Raw genomic sequence first — 19554 nt, 5'->3', positions numbered from 1 at the left:
CTAGTTAAGCAGAGGAAGGCTGAGTTTCAAAGAGAAGCACACACTTAACTTTTCAAGCATTTCCCATTTTGAAAACGTTTTATCTACAAGCTCCATGCATAACTGAATCCTAATCTAAAGCATCTATTACCCAGCTAACATTCCTCTCCTCATCTCCACTATAGGAGGTGGAATGAGGTTTACATGAGATTTACATATTGCTCCTCTGCACTTGATTAATATCATTTTAACTGAGTCTTCTTAGCAATTAAAAAAACCCCAACCTTTGAAGAGCAAGGTCCTCAAAGGTGAAAGTCTATCAAACTGTTGTGCCATCTACTATAGTACTTGCTACCTTTCTTTAACCCTTCATAACTTGCACATGGCAGAGAAGCAATTGTTGCTAGACTGCATTAAGTTCAAATAAGTGAGTACCATTCTTCGAGTGTCAAAGGCACAGAGCAAGGTGCATGACGTGAAAACAGAAGCACCGGCAGAAAGGCCATAAGCAACGCGGAACATTTGCAGGGACTACAGACCAAAAAATATACTCCTTAGTCTTTCAAAGAAGCACTTCCCACTAAAGCTATTTCATCTATTTCATATAAAACTATTTCATCACCATAGTAATTGCTTCTTGCAATTGTGAACTTTCCAAACAGTATCAGATAAAGCAATGTAAATAATAAAGCTTTATCTCCTATTTAACATCCATCAACCAATTCCTGATTCCATTCTTCTAATCAAGGCTGACAGTCAAAATCTGCTTCTGTTTTCTGTTAGTAGAAACTGTTTCACAGGATATTTCAGACTGGAGATCTCTAGTCCAACCTCTTGCTGAGACCGGTGTCAGCCATAGGATCAGACCAGGTGGCTCAGGCCGTGATTAATTTTGATCTTGAAACTCTCCAATGCCAGATACTGCACAACTGCTCTGGGCAACTGCTCCAAGACCCCACTGTTCTCACAGGGAAAAGTTTCTCCTTATATCCAGTCTGAACGTCTTGTTTCAAGTTGTGTTCATTGCCCCTCATCTTCCCACCTTGCACTGCTGTGAAGTCTGGCTCCATCTTCTCTACAGCCTCCCCATAGGTAGGGGAAGGCTGCCACTATATACACCCCAGTCATCTCTCCTCAGTGCTTAATAAGCCCAACTCCCTTAGCCTCTCCTACAGGAGAACGACTCCAGCCATTTTGGTGGATATCTGCTGAGCTCATTCCAGTAGCTGAGTTATACTGAATTACACTGCTGCACAAAGCTGTGAATAAAGTATTTCAAGTTGGGAGACACACTTGAGTTTAGATAGACCGAGAGCACTTCAGAGATTTAACAGACAAAAAAAAAAAAAAAAATCAAACCAAATTACAATAAAAGTTTCAAATCCCCACACGTTTTCTATGCAAGTGGTTTAAGATGTTTAATGATCAGATCTCAAGGATGACACATGGTAATGTATTTCTCATTGTTTGTCCTATAGCTACTTGATCGGAGGTGAAGGGATAATAGGAGGGAGGGAAGACACAAAGGGAAAGGAAAGAGTAAGCGCTATCCATAACATTCACGGTGGCTAAGGGACAAATCAGATGTTGATTCATGACTGGACTATGGTGCAGTATTATTGTATTTAGTGACCTACCACAGTGCACTTGGGGGCTATGAATATTATGCTCCGTATCTCTTCTATTTTTCTGCAAGAAGGCTCTCATCTGTTAATGTTTCTTAGAAAAACCTGTAACTTCTCAGCAAATCCAGAAAAAAATCTGCATAGTTGTGCTGCCTCCTGTTGCACAGATAGGTGGATTTGTTAAGTCACTGGTCTCAGAACCATTCAGAGCAGAAAGTAGGTGACAAGCTTTTTTCCCAAAAAATTTGTTAGAAAAGTCCTGATGATACGCGTCTTTAACAGAAAATTGATCCACCTGTCATAAACATGGGTACATGGGGAGAGAGGGAAGGCAGGTCTCTGTTTCAGGTCCCGGAAGTCAAACCAAACATGTTATTTCTACTTTGGCCAGTGAAACATCGGCCTGACAGTAAAACTTTTATTTATTTGCAGAAATGCAACATTACTCAAAGCCATGTGATAAGAAGTCTGTTCGGGTGCAACCAGGTATAAGTAGAAATGAAATTCTTTCTAAATCCTAAAAAATTAGGTAGTTGGTTCAATACATAAGTTTTTCTTAACTGCACTAACTCAGACTTTGATCTGAAAAGCGCTGCAAATGCTGAAACAAAAGGGAGATAAGCGTAAGGATTCTTAGCCCCTACTCACTTATCAGATACCCGCTTGAAGTAAATTTTTTCTTGCACATCCATTCCATAACCTTTTCATCAATGCTGGATGAGTCAGCCACAATAGCTATATATAGATAAAATATGCCCTAAATACTAGCATGAATATAGTTACCTCATGTAAGCATACTAGGCATTAAATATAAACTTCAACAAGCAATAAGTAGGAGTTAAAAACTGATCCCTGCAGCAGTGGAAACATACAATGATTTCATTTCCTCCCTAGCACAAGAGCAAGGACTACTAGGGAGATTGAGGGGAGGAATAAGTATAAAAAACTGAAGGAACAACATTTCTAAACTGCTCTTTTTAAAGAAAAATAGTAGGGGATGTGTGGAAATTGCTATAGGCAGCAATTACAGATCACAATGGGATGTTTTCTCTTGGCTCTTTCTAATAGAGCAAGTCTGAACACAGTTTCCATTCCTGAGAACAGTTTCTGTTCAGGAAGAATTAAAGCAAAAGGGAAGATTATCATCACTTGTTCTAAAAGGCAAGCTTATTGAAGTTAAATATGTAGGAGAAAACATAAATACATATATATATATGCACACAAAAGAGCAAGACATTTACTGAAAGACAACTGAAAATTTCACACAGACCATCTATTAATTTAAGCTTGAGTAGAGAGAACAAACAGGGATGTTTTAGAATAAAATTAGGATGTCCATTTTGTAATCCAAATATAAAGTAGTTAGTTATTAAAAGTGGCTTCTTCACGGAATGATTGCGTGTACGTATGCAGCAAAGGTATTACAATAACTACAATGAGTTCTACTGCACACGCTACAACTCCTGCCCCTACACTTTTCAAAGATAAGCCCACACCTTTGCAACTACTAGTGCTCTGTCTACAAATGAAAGCCACAGAAATGAGAAAACATTCAGATTTCCCAACTTCAAAATATGAATCTTGAAAATGAAGGATACCTTTAAATTCCTAAACCCCTTTCTAGCTCTCTTTTGTGTCTCCTTCAAGTTCCCATCTGTTTCCCCTTTCTCGCCTTCATCTTTTCACCCTAGGTTCTCACTCTTGCTTCCAATCCAGGTGCTGTTTGGAAATGGTGCATGTTCATGCATAAGTTGAGCGCAAGGCAGCATGCTTGCTATGGGACATCCCCAACTGCACAGTGGGGAGAACCACTTTCAGAATTCAGGCAACTAGGTCATGAGTCTATGCAAACAAAGCATTTTTTCAGGTCACACAGCTTTCTGTTGCTGAAGAACTAGAAGGAATTTCTTTTTCCACAGAATTCCAGTATCCTGCTTCAATACATGGCAGTCTTCAGAGACACACGACTGAAATAGTTGTATGAATTCTCTGACAAGATAGGCAGGAAAAGCCTTTCAGCTTTCATCCAAAATGTTTTAACCATTTTAACCCAACCTTTCCAAATACCACCAGCTGTGGCAGACAGCATGAGTAACAAGAGAAACACACTTTGATCAAAGTGAGAGCTGCGCTTTCCGCAGCTGAACTCCTAACTTCTGTGTTTCTATGTCACACATAATATGCACCTCGTGAAACTCAGAAAGCCAGACTATTTTGGAAAACGTTTACCCTGTTTTCTGATATGCATAACTATTTATTGCTATGATCCACACATAACAAAAAAATAAAGAAAGGGTATGTTCCTTGGTACAGGTCGCTCTTGAAGAGATGCTAACATGCAGCTGCAGTAACCTTAGATGCATTTAGTAAGCCAAATTACCACCTTAAGGAAGTTAACCGCTTGCTAGATCACAAATGGAAGTTCCTTTTCCAAGCACCTTGACAAATTTCATTTGACTTCACAGGATGTGTAAGACTTTCTGTGGTTCCAAACAGCGATCCACCATTTAGTAATTACAGCTCCAATCAGCCAAAACTTCTTCCTTTAGTGATGATTTATTAAAAATTTTCCCACTGCTGCTCACGTCAGTTTTTTTAGACCATAACCATGCAGGCAAGATCCCCTAAATTGGAATCTGTTTCCTACCACCTTTGTGATGTTTAAGCCACCACAGAGGAAGCCAATTACCAAGCAGATTTAAGAATTGTGTGGAGAAGGGAGGGAAGGTACACACAGTGCAGCTATCCTGAAAGTTTTTTCGTCAAGAGAAATTGGAGATGCTGAAATTCACCACCAGACACTGCATGCGAGTTGTGAATAACTGGACAGTCATGGTGGGTGGAGGGGAGTAAGCTGTGTAGGAGTACTAACAGAAACATTAATAAAAGCATCATCGTTCTCCAGCAGAGAACAGAGATTTAAGACATGTCCACAACTAATTTTCAGACTATAAGTTAGAAGAGCAGCTACTTATGATTCTTCTTCTGACAAACACAAAGAAGATATTAGAACAATTTGAACTGAGGCTCATCTTTTTTCCTCATCACCCAAGCACTTGCTACCAGGAGATGGATCTAAGCATGTTCCTATAACATAGAAGGACTTTGGAAAGGATTCAGCAACTACGATTCCTTCATTTGGTCTCTGCATGACTGTAAAACAACAACAGAATAATTATTGCCACCTCACTTTTTTTCCCCCCTCCTTCCTTTCTTTCGCACATGAGATAACATTTGCTGACATTACATGGCCTATCTTCTCCACATAAAAGTGAAATTATTTTTTGAATCGGATATTACATCACGGGATCTATAACAAGGAAACATTCCAGCTGCCCAGTATGCAATGTATCTACAATATTTACAGGAGTGAATAAAGTAAGTAAAAAATTACTCGACAATTTGTAGGGTTTGTTCTTTCATACTTGGACAATAGTTTGAAACTCCAGAGGTGAACCTACCACTTTCTCTTCTTTACCATAGAAAATTAAGACATAGGTGCCAACGCACACTAGTCTCAATGAAATATAAAGAAATTATTTGGGAATTTTCTACATATAATATCTCTCATTTCTGTCCAATTTTACAAAGCTACTACACGAGGACTACCTCACTGCATATGCCATCTCCCACTTGTAACCACAAACAAAAGGGGAAAAAGGGGGGGGGGGGGGGGGGCAACCACGTGACCATTTATTTTATTATCCTTGCACAAAGAGAACCAGGTGACTAATGTATGTATCCTAAAATACTGCTCTGAACACCTTAAAGAGAAACAGAGTATACCTGCAGATACCAGTTCCCTACTGTGCCTCAGGAAGCTATTAATGCTATCTTACCGAGCATCACTCACCCTAAGATGATTACTGAGGTCTATAACTTCCTTCTTTATAGGAATTACTGGTAGTATGCACCTTTTCCCTTCAAAGCCCATAAGAAGCAGAATTTTTACTAAGTTTCCCCTCTACTGTTCATTTCCCATTTGGGGTGGGAAGCCTCATAAGCTTTCATTAGTCACAAACTTCTGTTCAACTCCATTCAGATTTGGAAACCCTCTGCTTTTGGTTCAAATCTAGCTTTTACACCTACCAAGTTTTCAGATTTATAATTTAGCTTCTACTCTCTGTAATATTAACTAAAATATAGGAGTTGTATAGTCCTTTTATCACATACATGGTAACTTCGTTGATATTAACTCTAATACTAAATTTAATTTAGAACATGAATTAACTGAAAGTGGGTCAGTATTAGCATGCTACATCAAAATCTTTGCTTTTATATCTTAAAAACAACTTTTATAGTTCAGTAACAGATTTACTTAGGTACGGAAAATATACAATACCCTCCAAATACAAGCTACCAGACTACTCAGAAAAGGAAACAACTATCATAGAGTTGGTTTAATTTAAAAGTCAGAAACCTTTAAAATGCTTATAAAATTCATTAATTAATATTTCATAATCTAATTCTAATGACAATTGATACACTGAACATAATTTGTTTAGTGAGACAGGTAAATAGGTTTCTTTGATGTCTAAATTCTCCCATTTGAATTCCTGTAAGTATATACAGAGAATAATAAAACAACCATCATCTTAACACTTAAGCACAGAGCAAAAGATGGCAAGTAATCTACATATGCCATCTAGCGTATCAACAGCAGGATTCTAGTTGCCAATTTTGTTATAGAAGTGGATGTATGAATAATACAAACTATTTTCTCATATATTAAGCATTTAGAAAGTGGGTACGTTTATACAGAAGACTGCACGATATTTAGATCTTTATCAGTTTTCAGACCAACTTTCCGCAGCTTCTACAGGTTTTTGTGAGCTGCACAGGGCTCAATTCCAGATTGGTGGTGACAGAGGGAGCTTTTTCAGTAACCCTAATGTACTGGTAGTATCTGCAAAGGCCCCTGATAATTAAGCAATGCAGATGTGAGTTTCCCAATTACGCACAGTTCCCAGACAAGCCAGACCCTTAAAACTCTCAACATTATCCAGAATGCCCCTTAGAGCCTCCAGCTGGCTTTGCTCTCTACCAGCTTCTGAGAAAGCACAGTGTGCTAAAAACATCCTCTACCGTTTTATGTTTTCCCCGCCACGTCCCTTCCTGAAAGCAGAAGACTCACTAAGTGCACCAAATAGCCATTTATTGATGTGACTGGTGATCTTTAAACAAAGCAAGAGTGAAATGAAAAAATAAGTGCATTCAAGTCCTCTAAAATCTAGTACACAAGTCAAATATTTGGGATTTTTTCAGGCTTGAGTTTAAATGAAGATGGTGTTTTTTTTTTCAGAGATATCACAAAGCAAAAAGGACAACTTAGTCAAAAAAGCGATGAAAACGCAGACACTTCAGAGCAATACAAGCTAATGAACTGCATAAACCACAACATCTTTCTCCAGGGACCACAACAGATGAGCAAATAGAAACCATCATTCAGGTCACCTGGTAAGAACAGGGCTTTAGCCAGCACAATTTAGCATTAAACCAAAACACAAAACCTACCCTAGGCATATTTTTAGCCAAATGAGATATCACGTCTGGAGTACCTCTACAACCATTTGCTTTTCTTGAGTTCCTCTAAATTCTTCACTTAAACTGCCCATAATCCTGCTTCACTCCAACAGTTAGCCTTAAGACTCAGCCACCATAACCTTTCTGCACCAGCAGCTCTTTATGTAGCCAAATGCAAATTTCCTCAGGACTGGTATCACGCAACCATGCAACAGCTTCCCAGTGCTAGATGTAAGCAGCCAAACCCCAGGTAGTGCCGAGATTCCCTTGGCAGTTCCCAGGCAAAACAGACATCTGACCCTCCGTCAGCCACGAGTTTGCTCTCACCTTGGACCTGGCACTGCTCTGTCCCTCTCCAGCTCTGGGAGGCAAGTCATTGCCTGCATCTCTGTGCTTCTGTAGGGGACTCCTGCAGCTCAGCAGGCATTTCTCTTCCTCCTCACAGCTCAACAATTTCTGTGAGCCTTCCTTTTCTACTTACAGAGGGTGGGGCAGCACCTGTCAGTCCTCAGCTGTAGTTGAGGTACACTTGGTCCATCACCCTGTGGTAGGATACTTTGTGTTGCACAAATGTGAAACCGTGCAGAGTAGAGAATTAGTACGCTTGTAAAGTTTCACCTGAATTAAAAAAACAAAACAAAACAACAACAACAAACTAACACACTAACAAAACAGCTACTGTCACTTAGAGCAAGACAAATATGCAGTAGTTTGGTGAGTCTTGGATACTATTTTGTATTGGCATGAAAAAAAGAGCAACCAGAAACACTAGAGATCCCTAGATAACACAAATTAAATCAAAACCTTTTCTTTGTAAATCCTATACACCTCAGATTAACAAAACAGTTAATTCAAGTCAGCATGAACCAGAGATAGATTTGTCTCTGTCATTTAAAATACAATGCTACAATTAGTCTGAAGAAAAGAAAAGGAGTCTGTCTTTTTTAGCTTTCAACTCATTTGCCACTAGAAATAAAAGGTAGTCAGACTCCCTTGTGACACTCCAGAACTCCAACTCCTAACATTGCTGAAGGCTGAAAGGTTCAGGAAGATGCATAAGGGAACATAAACAAAACAAAAAAGCAGAAGTTAAACAGTGAAAGACAGAACATCTTAAAGACATATAATTGCTGAAGAGTCTGTAATACTTTGTAAATACCCTACCGCTTTCTCTGTCTTTTTGACAACAGAAAAGCAGAGTGACAACTTAATGATGGGGTTACGTTAGTCTTAGTATTAATAAATTAATAAATCTCTTTGCAACAAGGAAAGCACCTGTCCTTAGATTTTCACCCATATAAGCCCTGAGGGACACAGACTTCATAATGTTTAGATGAATTTTCTTAGGCAACTTTCCCTTCAGTAAAAACATAACTTGCGGCCTAATTCAGTTGAGGGAAATAGGAGGAGGGGAGAGGTTTTGCTTCACTAGGCATAAACAAAACAAGGGATGGGAATTCTTCCTTCTGCCTTTTTCACCTGCACCAATTTTTGTTCTCACCTAGGGATGCTCCTGCCTGCCCTGTGAGGAGCTGCATGGAAAGCCAGGTCAGCTTCAGAGTGTGAGAAATGTGATGCTAAACACACATAAGTCTCCGATCCAGGATCTCTTAACAACACTGAAGAGAAGGAAATTCCCCATAGGTTTCGTAAGTGTTTGAAGAAGCTCGCTGAACGTGTGTTATATTAGGAGAGATCATGTGGAAAGATAACCACATTTTTATGATGAAATGAGTACACCATGAACTCCCTCTATTCAAACTTCTGTACAGTCATGGTTTGCCAACAAAGTGCCTAAACCCACTGTATTTGTGCAAGAGTCCCTATTAGCTCAAGCAGGCTTTAATCAATGATTAGTCCAGGTGGAATTAAAGAAGGCTAATGTGAAGGTGGAGACATGAGTAGAGCACCACCCAGCAGCTAGAAAGAAGCCAGGAGCACAGGAATGAAGAGGTTAAGGCAGAGTTGCCTGGCATGTCCTAATATAACAATGTTCAGTAACAACAGTCTTACTGACAGGGTGCATTTTTAGGAATTTTATTGAAGCTAAAAGCAATGCAGAAAACTGACAGAAAAGGAGAGTCAACCATATCTTTTAACATCCATTTTCTACTAACCTAAAGTGGAGAAAGGGAGAAAAAAATTCTTTTGCCTTCGCAGAACAGCATCTCTGAACAAAACAGACATGAAGCAGCCAGTTGTCTGCCTGACTGCTGTCATCCTGGGGATTGATTTGCTACAGATGACACCCTATCTGGCTGATAGCTGCAGACAACTGGGGCTTCAGCCACTGCCAGACACCTACAAAACACACACTGTTCTTGAATGTGTTTTAAGTGCACTGCTGTCTTCCGATGCCTGTTAACAAAGTCATGGGTGGCAGAGCATCTAACTTGAAGGTACTGCGCATCTGTAAGATGGCATATTATGCTTGAAAAAGAGATGATGTCTCACAGGACATAAGAAACCAGGACAATGTGGACCTTTATGACCTTTAGTTTGAAGACCCCAAGTAAGTTTCTGGCCAAAAGCCAGGTGTCACGGTCCCTCTGAGGGATGCAGATGCTGGATTTATGGCTTCCTTACATCACCACAACAGCCACTAACTGTCATAAGGTACCAGTGAATTCGGTCTTGAAGAGTAATTTAATGTACTTACTTCCTAAAACAATAAAATGTGGGGTAATGGAAATCTTGCAGTTCCCACCAGCCCCTACCCTACCATACTATCCCCAATTATTTGGTATGTCTGGAAAGAAGTAAGTGTCAAAAAAAAAAAAAAAAAGTCACAGGGCAAATTTCCTCCTCTTTTAGTACCATTTGCACCTCTTCATAGTGACTACATGGATGGCCATGTGATTTTTCAGTGCTTGTACGCAACTATACATCGGATTGGATTTACTACTGGGAATGAGAAAGAGGAGAAGTAAGCATTCAGATATAAAAGAAGTCATCCATTTTGATAATAAAGGCAATTACAACAAATTTTTTAAGAACAACAATATACAGCACCTTCTGTTCCGGTACTCTATTGATTTACATCCTGCTTAATAGGTACCGCAAATATTTTGTTTAGTGGAGTATGCCTTAGCAGCATCTGATATTTCTGCATTCATCTCATTCGCATTTCATTAAGATGATTGCCTAATCTGCCTCTTGTAATAATGGCAGCATATCACACATGACATGGAAGACCAGTCTTTGAAATGAAAACAAGGCTGTGGGATGTTTGTAAGCTTCAACTTACCCTTCCTCCACGTAAAGACAATTTAACGTTAGTTCAGTGTAGGTAGGAACTTCTGAAACATCTGATAATATGTTGAAACTTCCTAGTTTTCTAGCAATAAATGATAGATTATTTTTAATTGAACACATGCCTACAGCAAATGAAACCTTTTAAATATTCTTAGGTAATATTTTGTTTCAAGGATAAGTATCTTGTTATTAATAAAGACAAAGAGAAAAACATAGCACTGGACAAAAGCTTTATATTCATTCTCAGTGAAGCAGAGCTTTGAGGATGGTAAAATCTTCCACTCACATTACCTCAGTGTTTTTGATAGAAAAACATTAACGATTACATCAACATGAGCACTCCCTAATATCAGGAGTGAGGCGCTCCCTAGATACAACTCACAGGATCACTCAGATTGCATGCATTTCTTGTACCTGCTTTAGAGTCCACTGAAAGAAATCATCCTCAAAGTGAATTCATTGAGTTTGGGACCTGACTTTAAACCTTCCATCTCAATTAAGACAACACGTGCAAGAAGGAAACCGAACTGATGTACTTACTTCAATGGTGTGCATCACACTCCAACAGACAGTGGGCTGAACTTGCCAACTCAGTTCCACACCATGTCCTGTACAACCAACAGAGACTAAAGACTGTTGATCTTTGCCAGCTTGGGCCTGATTTAAATTGATGGCCTAGAGCTGACAGACCCCGCACCATTAACATATTTCATGGTGCAGAGAAATGCTAACATACGCGTATGAGAGTAAATGAATTTAATTTGATGAAGACACCTTCTCACCCCCTGCTGATGTTGATTCCTTTAACTATGCAGAAGGAATTCTGTTGCCTGCTGATCAAAGATAATGTATAAAACAACATAAGAAAGAAAAAAAAAATCCCATTGCCACAGACTCTCAGCTCACTGCATGGTGCTTTACGGTCACAAATCCTATTAGCATTAATCAAAGTGAGATGATGGGCTTTCTAACATGTTTGGTCTGGAAGACAGACCCTGCACAAATCTGAGAATTGGAACTTCACAGGGCAGGGAGGGGGAAGGAAGGTGGGTACAGACCATCCCCTATCTACCAAAATACTGAACCACACAGCATAATGTGGGAAAGACTGGAGAGCTCATTTCCTATACTGACTTCCCTAAAGCACTGCACACTAATAAGCAGCTGTCGGCGAGGTCGGTAGAGCAATAAAGTCCCAACAGTCAAGCTGAACTGATACAGTCCATTACCTATTGAATCATGCCCATACAGGTCTCTCAACTGAATGATTACAGTGGTGTCAATGGGCTGTGCACTGCAGTGTTGTATTACAGCTCTGGTTCATAAAATTTTACAATGTATAAGTAAAAAATTAAATGCTAGTGAAGACATAAGCATTTCTCTCTCATACGTGCACCAGACATATCCAGTGATGGCTGAGGTTTAAAATGTATACATGATGAATTTCTAGGAAACTGGCCAAAATCTAATACAATAAGGCCACATGGATCTCCTAAAAAGACATCCAGCAAAAGTCTTGCTTTTGAGTATTCGCAGCTGATATTACAATTATGTGGCTATCACTGAACTATTGTTTAGCCTTATTCTTTATTTTGGAAATAGTTCAATGAGCTTATCGGCAGATGAGCCAGAACCAAAAGACATACTTGCTGGCATATATTTTGAAGCAATCAACTTCAAAAAGAATATTCCAGCCAGAGCTGCATAACTGGAAAACTACACAGTATATCTAATTCTGAATGTGCACAAAGTCTAAATGCCTGCCTTATTGACACAGTTCATCTTTTCTGAAAACTACATCTTTGTTCAAATAATAATATCATTGATTTTTAGAGCTGGTCAAATAGGATTCTTCAAATACTGATTCTGGTAAATTTGGGTATGCTTTTGTGTTTTGAAACATTCACAGACCATCCCCATTATTTGCATATCTTCTTGGAAATACATGAAGAAAATTACAAGCAAACAGTCTTATCTGCTGACTATGCACAAGGTACTGAGCACTGGTATTTTCTACTTGACACGCAAGCCTCAAAATTAGTTATTTGATTAATCTGCCTGCTAAATTAAGAATACCATATCAAAAAACCTACATTTGTTCAATTTGTGCTCTTTACTCTTGAGGCTTTTTTTGAAAGAGCAAGCATGGTCAAATAACATTTCATCTCTAGCCCTGTTGTGGTATTTATGCTTTCCTACCCTTGGGCAGCAATGCTAGGCCAAATTTGTAAAATGAACTCCAGCATACACCCATACTTGCTCATCATGGCAAGTCCCAGACCAGATTTCCTTCTGGTATAAGTGGGCTTAACGTAACAATTTTCACTTATTTACATCAGCAGATAAGTTGGGCTATGACATGCACAAAAAAATATGTATGTACGCATAAAACTGATTTCTGGAAGTGTTCCCGTTGAGAAGAACATTTATCAAATTTTGACATCCCACTGAAATTTCTGAAATCAGTCAGATTTAAGCACCTGTTTTAATCAACTGATCCTTTGAACAAGGAATCCATTGATAACTTTTGCTTAACAGGATTGTAATAGTAATAATAATAATAGTAGTAGTAGTAGTAGTAATAATAATAATAATAATTATGTGGCCTTATACCAATAAGAAATAGTGATGTTAACCAATTAATTTTCTGTTGTTGTATATACATAAACATAAAACAAGAGATGGGCAATGAGAAATCATACTCCTGAAAATTAAACAAGCATCTACTCTTGTACCAATCTTGTTGCTACGTTGTAATACCCAGATATGCATATAACAATTGAATTTTTATGATCAAACATTTTCTAACTGCCACAAAACTTACTGGGAATAGAGGGATCAGTTCTTGCTTCACCAAGAGATACTCGCCCCAGTTCCTTAAGCCAGCTGTACTTGAAAGCAAGAGTCTGCACAGACTTCAGAATATATTGTAAGCAACCAAGCTGTGTGAACTAACTCTTATAAGGAAGCAAACTCTGTAGCTACAACTTTAGTTAACTGTTTTGTGTGTCTAAGAGACCCAGCTACAGCTTTCTGGCAGTTTTGGCAGGATGCTGACACTGTCACCTTCTTCAAGTCTTTCCATACACTGCTGGAAATAGCATTCCTGTTTGTCCCCAAGTTTTTTAACTATGGAAATCTCTGACTACTTTAGATAAATTCGGTCCACACACAAAAGCAAATATTCACTCCAAAATAAGTTGAGTTCATCACTGATAGACTGCACACATTTGTTACTGGTGTCTTCTGAGTATACTACCCACATGTCCATATGTAATTTCACTGCCTTTATGGCTTACACCTTTTCAGAGCTATTAACACAACTCTGCTTGAACTGGTATCAGTTGTGGAAATTTGGCATTACCTTATTGTTAATTCCATGTGAAAGTCAGGCTGTAATTGTTTAGAAACTGTTTCAGAAACTACTTTACATTAAAAAGTGGCTGTAGCCACTTAAAACTGAGCTGTTTTCTTCTGCTTTTTTAACACTGTATTTAAACTCAGTAAATGGTACACATGGCATAAAAGGAAGTAAACATAAATCTTGAAGAATAAATATATGGCCAGGGAACATCAAGTAAGGACAATATCTCATTCCACACAGCAATCACCAGTTAAATATCTTAAATAAAAAGACACAGACTTTGTATCTCTGGGTGCAAAGAATTCAGGAAAACTTAGTAGCACTTAATAGGCCTTAAGAGGTTTGAAGGCCTCTATTATATAAACATTCATGTCAATGGACAGGTATACTGCCACTTGTTTTCAAAATTGTCTGCTCAGCTTCCAGCCTTACAAAACACAAAAATCAACAAAAAACACTGGGAGAAAATGAGGGACAGAGTGACTAGTGACTCGAGGGTATTTGTGGTGGGACTTTGAAGCAGAGCAAGTTTTGAGGCTGCAGAAACTGACTCCCAGTGTGAATTCCCAAAAGAAAATTACACATTTTTTAATCAAAACTGAGGATTCTATACAATGTCAACCAGAATATTTAGTTTTAAATGTAGAAAACAATGAGCAACAGAAATAGAGCTAGTTTAAACCTAGATTCCTCTTCACATGCTTGCATCAATGCAGACAGGCCCTTGCTTTTATAACTGCTTTCAGTCACTCAGTGATTTTCTGCGTTGCAGCAAGGTCTAGCCAGTTGCCTCTGGTTCCAGCAGAGCCACGGCTAAAGTCATATGAAAAGCAAGCAATGCAACAGGTTCCAGCACACTATTCTCGCACAAGTAGCCCTGACTAGACTGGAACAAAAATAAACAGGAAAAAAGGCACATTTGGAACAAGCTGACAGTTGTCAGATAGAATTAAAGTCTATGTAACTGTAGAAACAACACCAAACAGTTGTGTTTCCAGAGAAGTCCCTGCAAGGACTGTTCTAATGCTAATTAACTTTATCAGTAGTGCCTTTATTTTCTTCTGGATCACTGATAACCAAGCTGGCAAAGGAGAAAGATTGGGAATAGATAGAGAGGTGAAGACACGATTCACAGTAGCTGAGACTGCTTTGTAAACTGTGACGCAACCAAAGTGTATCTACAGAAAAACACCAAGTCAAATATCTGGATACTAAGAGAAAGCCTTTTACGAGGCTAAGGCCAACCCTCAGGAATCCCAGACCCTGGAGGTAAGAGAGAGAGCCTGGAGAAAGGAAGACTTTCCCTTGGTTGAGGACAATCAGGTTAGAGATCATTTAGGCAAACTCGACACCCACAAATCCATGGACCCGGTGGGATAAATGCACCCATGAATGCTGAGAGAGCTGGCAGATGTTATGGCGGAGCCGCTCTCCATCATCTTTGAAAGGTCACAGAGAACAGGTGAGGTGCCTGAGGACTGCAGAAAACCCAATGTCATTCCAATCTATGAAAAGGGCAAGAAGGAGGACCCAGGACACTACAGGCCAGTCAGCCTCACCTCCGTCCCTGGAAAGGTGATGGAACAGCTCGTTCTGGATGTCATCTCTAAGCATGTAGACAAAAAGAAGGTTATTGGGAGTGGTCAACATAAGAAGTGTGGGTTAGTTGAGTGGGCAGCGAGTTGCATTGAGAACGGGCTGAATGGCTGAGCTCAGAGGGCGGTGATCAGCAGCACAGAGTCTAGTTGGAGGCCTGTAACTAGTGGTGTTTCCCAGGGGTCAGTACTGTGTCCGGTCTTGTTCAACATGTTCATCATCAACCTGGATGAGGGGGCAGAGTGTACCCTCAGCAAGTTTGCTGATGCCACAAAACCGGGAGGAGTGGCTGACACACCAGAAGGCTGTGCCACCATTCAGTGAGACCTGGACAGGCTGGAGAATTGGGCAGAGGGGAACCTCTGAAGTTCAACAAGAGCAAGTGTAGGGTGCTGCCCCTAGGGAGGAATAACCCCATGCACCAGCACAGGTTAGGGGTTGACCTTCTGGAAAGCAGCTCTGCAAAGAGGGACCTGGGAGTCCTGGTGGACAAGAAGTTGACCATGAGACAGCAATGTGCCCTTGTGGCCGAGAAGGCCAATGATATCCTGGGGTGCATGAAAAAAAGCATGGCCAGCAGGTTGAGGAATGTTATCCTCCCCCTCTACTCTGCCCTGGTGAGGCTACATCTGGAGTACTGTGTCCAGTACTGGGCCCCCCAGTTCAAGAAAGACAAGGAAACACTGAACTGAGTACAGCAGAGGGCTACAAAGATGATCAAGGGTCTGGAGCATCTCTCATGAGGAAAGGCTGAGACACTGGGGTCTGTTTAGCCTGGAGAAGAGAAGACTGAGATGAGAACTCATCCATGCTTATCAACAACTAAAGTGCGGGTGACAAGAGGATGGGGCCAGACTCTTTTCAGTGGTGCTCAGCGACAGGACAAGAGGCAATGGGCACAAACTGGAACACAGGAAATTCTGTCTCAACATAATGAAAAACTTCTTTACTTTGAGGGTGACAGAGCTGCACGGAGGTTGATGGAGTCTCCTTCTCCGGAGTTATTCAAAACCCACCTGGATGTGTTTCTGTGCAATATGCTGTAGGTGAACCTGCTTTGGCAGGGGGGTTGGACTAGATGATTTCTGAAGGTCCCTTCCAATCCCTACTATTCTGTGGTCCTGTGATTCTGGGGCCACCTTCAGTTTAGGAAAGTAGTGCACACGTTACTTCTACAGCTAGCAGAGGAAGATACTTCCACAGAGGATTCAGAATAATGGCTCAGCCTACTTAAAGCTACATTGACCTATGCTGCCTCTTACAGTTACACATACATGCTAAACTATTACTCATATTTGCATTCTCTACTTGATGGTTCTCATGCACTACTTCCTATATAATCCTACATATGGAAGCATTCTGAAAGAGTTGGGCTTAAATAGCAGGTGAAGTGTCATTAAGCCTTCATGAAGTGAAGTTTGGGGAAACTTAAAATTTATAAACCTACCAATGTTCTGGTTGTGTATCTGCTTATGGTGATAGACCCCCAGGCAAGATGAGAGCCACACCTGGTAATCTGCATAAGCTTTGGAAAGAAAGTCCCTATCTCAAACAACTATCTCCACATATAAACAGGTTTCATGTTACAGGGAGGAAGATGCACAAAGATGACAGATGACTTCGACCAAGGTGAGTCCCAGCTTTCCCAAAGACACAGTTTGCCCCAAAATATGAATCAATTCACCATTAACACTGGTGTCATATTAACTCTTATTTTATCTGAACTAATTAGACAACCTTAGGTCGTGGTTGACTGAATCAATGCTGTGCAAGGACAACAGAACCTTCAATGTCCTTTTTGTATCAGCACCTTACATATACGGCAAAGAAGAGGAGAAACCAACACACACTACATACAGTACGCAGATAGAAAGAATTCCCTTCAACTCAGATTTTTGGTGTATGTGTTAGTAGATGAAATTTTTCACAAATGCTCATACTGCAACAGCTGTCGTTTTCAGATGTCCCAGAAACTTTCCTAGAATTCATCTGACAATGCTGAAAAATGCTACGTGCATCTACCTTACTGTCTGGACAATTAAAAATACAAAGAAATAAAAAACTCCACATACCTTTTAACAGAGCTCTACAATTTTTGAGCCGCAGTTTGGAAAACGCATGTCCCATATTTTAAAAAGTAGAATTAATTGAACATGGAATCATAGCATACCAGGTTGGAAGGGACTTCAAGAATCATCTGGCCCAAGTTTTTTTGGCAAAAGCACGGTCTAGAGAAGATGGCCCCACACCATGTCCAGTTGCATCTTAAAAGTGTCCGATGTTGGGGAATCCACCACTTCCCTGGAGAGATTATTCCAATGGCTGATTCTCATTGTGAAAAATCTTCCTCTTGTGTCCAATCGGCATCTCCCCAGGAGTAACTTTTACCTATTACCCTCGTCTCTTGCATGTGACTCCTTGAAAAAAGGGGTCTCCATCTTCTTTGTAGCCACCTCTTAAATACTGAAATGTGGTGATAAGGTCTCCCCTAAGCCTTCTTTGCTCAAGGCTGAACAAACCCAATTCTCTCAGCCTTTCCTCATGTCAGGCTTCCCAGTCCTTTGATCATCTTTGTAGCCCATACATGAAGTATTGCTGAAGAAGTATCTTTTTACCCATAATCCTAAACTGTTGAAAGTCTTATCTCCGCCCTTCTGCAGGGACCACAACAGTCTGCAAACATCATTTGAGATAACCCATTGCATTGGGATGTCAAAGGACAGCGGATCAATCGTCTTTTAGGCCAATAGCCTACATATTTCCTACTCTTGAGTCAAGACTAGAAATTAATGATTTATTTCTCTTCCAAAACATTTATTTTCACAGTCAGGGAAATAAGATTTATGGTGCCAAAATCCCGATAGCACGGTATAAATATATTTATATGTTCTTGTAATTATATTTATACTATACCTGAGGGATTCCAACTCTGCAAATAAATCTTGTTATTTTCTACACTATGCAAATAAACATTCTATAGTAGAAATAAATCATTTGTTCCACTACAGAACCCTCTTGCTCAAAAGCAGTAAATTATTCTGTCAACACCAATGGTTTGTCAACCAGCAACGGTCAAGTGCAACCAAACTGCGGCAAGTTGTAGCTTACCGTTAGCTGGCTACCGTAGCCTACTGCAGGGGGAAAGAACAGGAAAACAAGAAAGCACTCAGTGAGCAGTGGGACTGGTGAGCTGTGTGTATGCTTGTAACAGCAGTCTGCTGGGATGTGTGCAAGGAATTGCCAACACTGGGCACTGCAGCTTAAGAACCCCACAGCTCAGCTGATGCTGCCCAGGCAGCGTTTCCTCCACTGCATGGTGCAAACTCATTCCTGCTCCTGAAGGAACAAGACATACAGCATCATATCTGTAGTTAAACAGAGGAAGGGTAAACAAGGCTGTTTATCTGAGTTTGGGGGCAAACAAGTTTGGGAAGTGTTGATTTTCTGCTGCAGAGTATTAATCTTAATAAATTCAGCAAGGCAACTCTCAATTTAAACATATATACTGTGAGAATAATTAATCCTGAGTTTAATTTAGTTTACTTTCTTTAGTGGCATCACTTCGAGAGCATCCAGCATCCTGCATTGTTTAATTGCATTTATCCTCAAAACAGCCTTGTGAAGAGGAAAACACTATTATTGCTGTTTGACAAGTGGGGATCCGAAGCACAGAGAAACTAAATGAACTATTCAAGGTCACAGAAAAGTCTGTTTCAGCGTAAGCACTAAATCCCAGATTTGCTGAGTCCTTTGACAGCGCAATCCAATAGGACTACCTGCCTGTATCATCCGTTCACTGGCAGTACTGGTGATTCTTCCTGAAAGGACAAATAGTATTTGCCTTATAATTGCCATAAACTATTTCTTTGCAGTCAAAAGAAATTAGGCAAATGGGAAAAAATAAAAAATAAACTAGGAAAAAGAATTTGACCTGGAATATTCTACATAGGATTATAACTACAAACAAAAATTAAAAGACATCAATTTTCCACTTCATAAATGCAGTATTTTCTTCTTTCAAAATATAAACTTCCTGATGACAGCAGTGCAGCATAAACAAAGAGATAAAACACAGCATGCCTCACATACTGAAGAAAAAGGATTTCCTCCCTTTCCTTTTTTCCTTTACACATATTTCATCTTCCTTCTTCTTGCTTCTCCTCTTCCTTTCATTAAGGAAGATAAGTCATATCAATGAAGTTACAGACACCT

This window comes from Vanellus vanellus, assembly GCF_965231255.1.
Source record: "Vanellus vanellus genome assembly, chromosome: 1".
Classification (NCBI taxonomy): Eukaryota; Metazoa; Chordata; class Aves; order Charadriiformes; family Charadriidae; genus Vanellus; species Vanellus vanellus.
The sequence above is the reverse complement of the archived record's forward strand: the minus strand, read 5'-3'. Positions refer to the sequence as shown.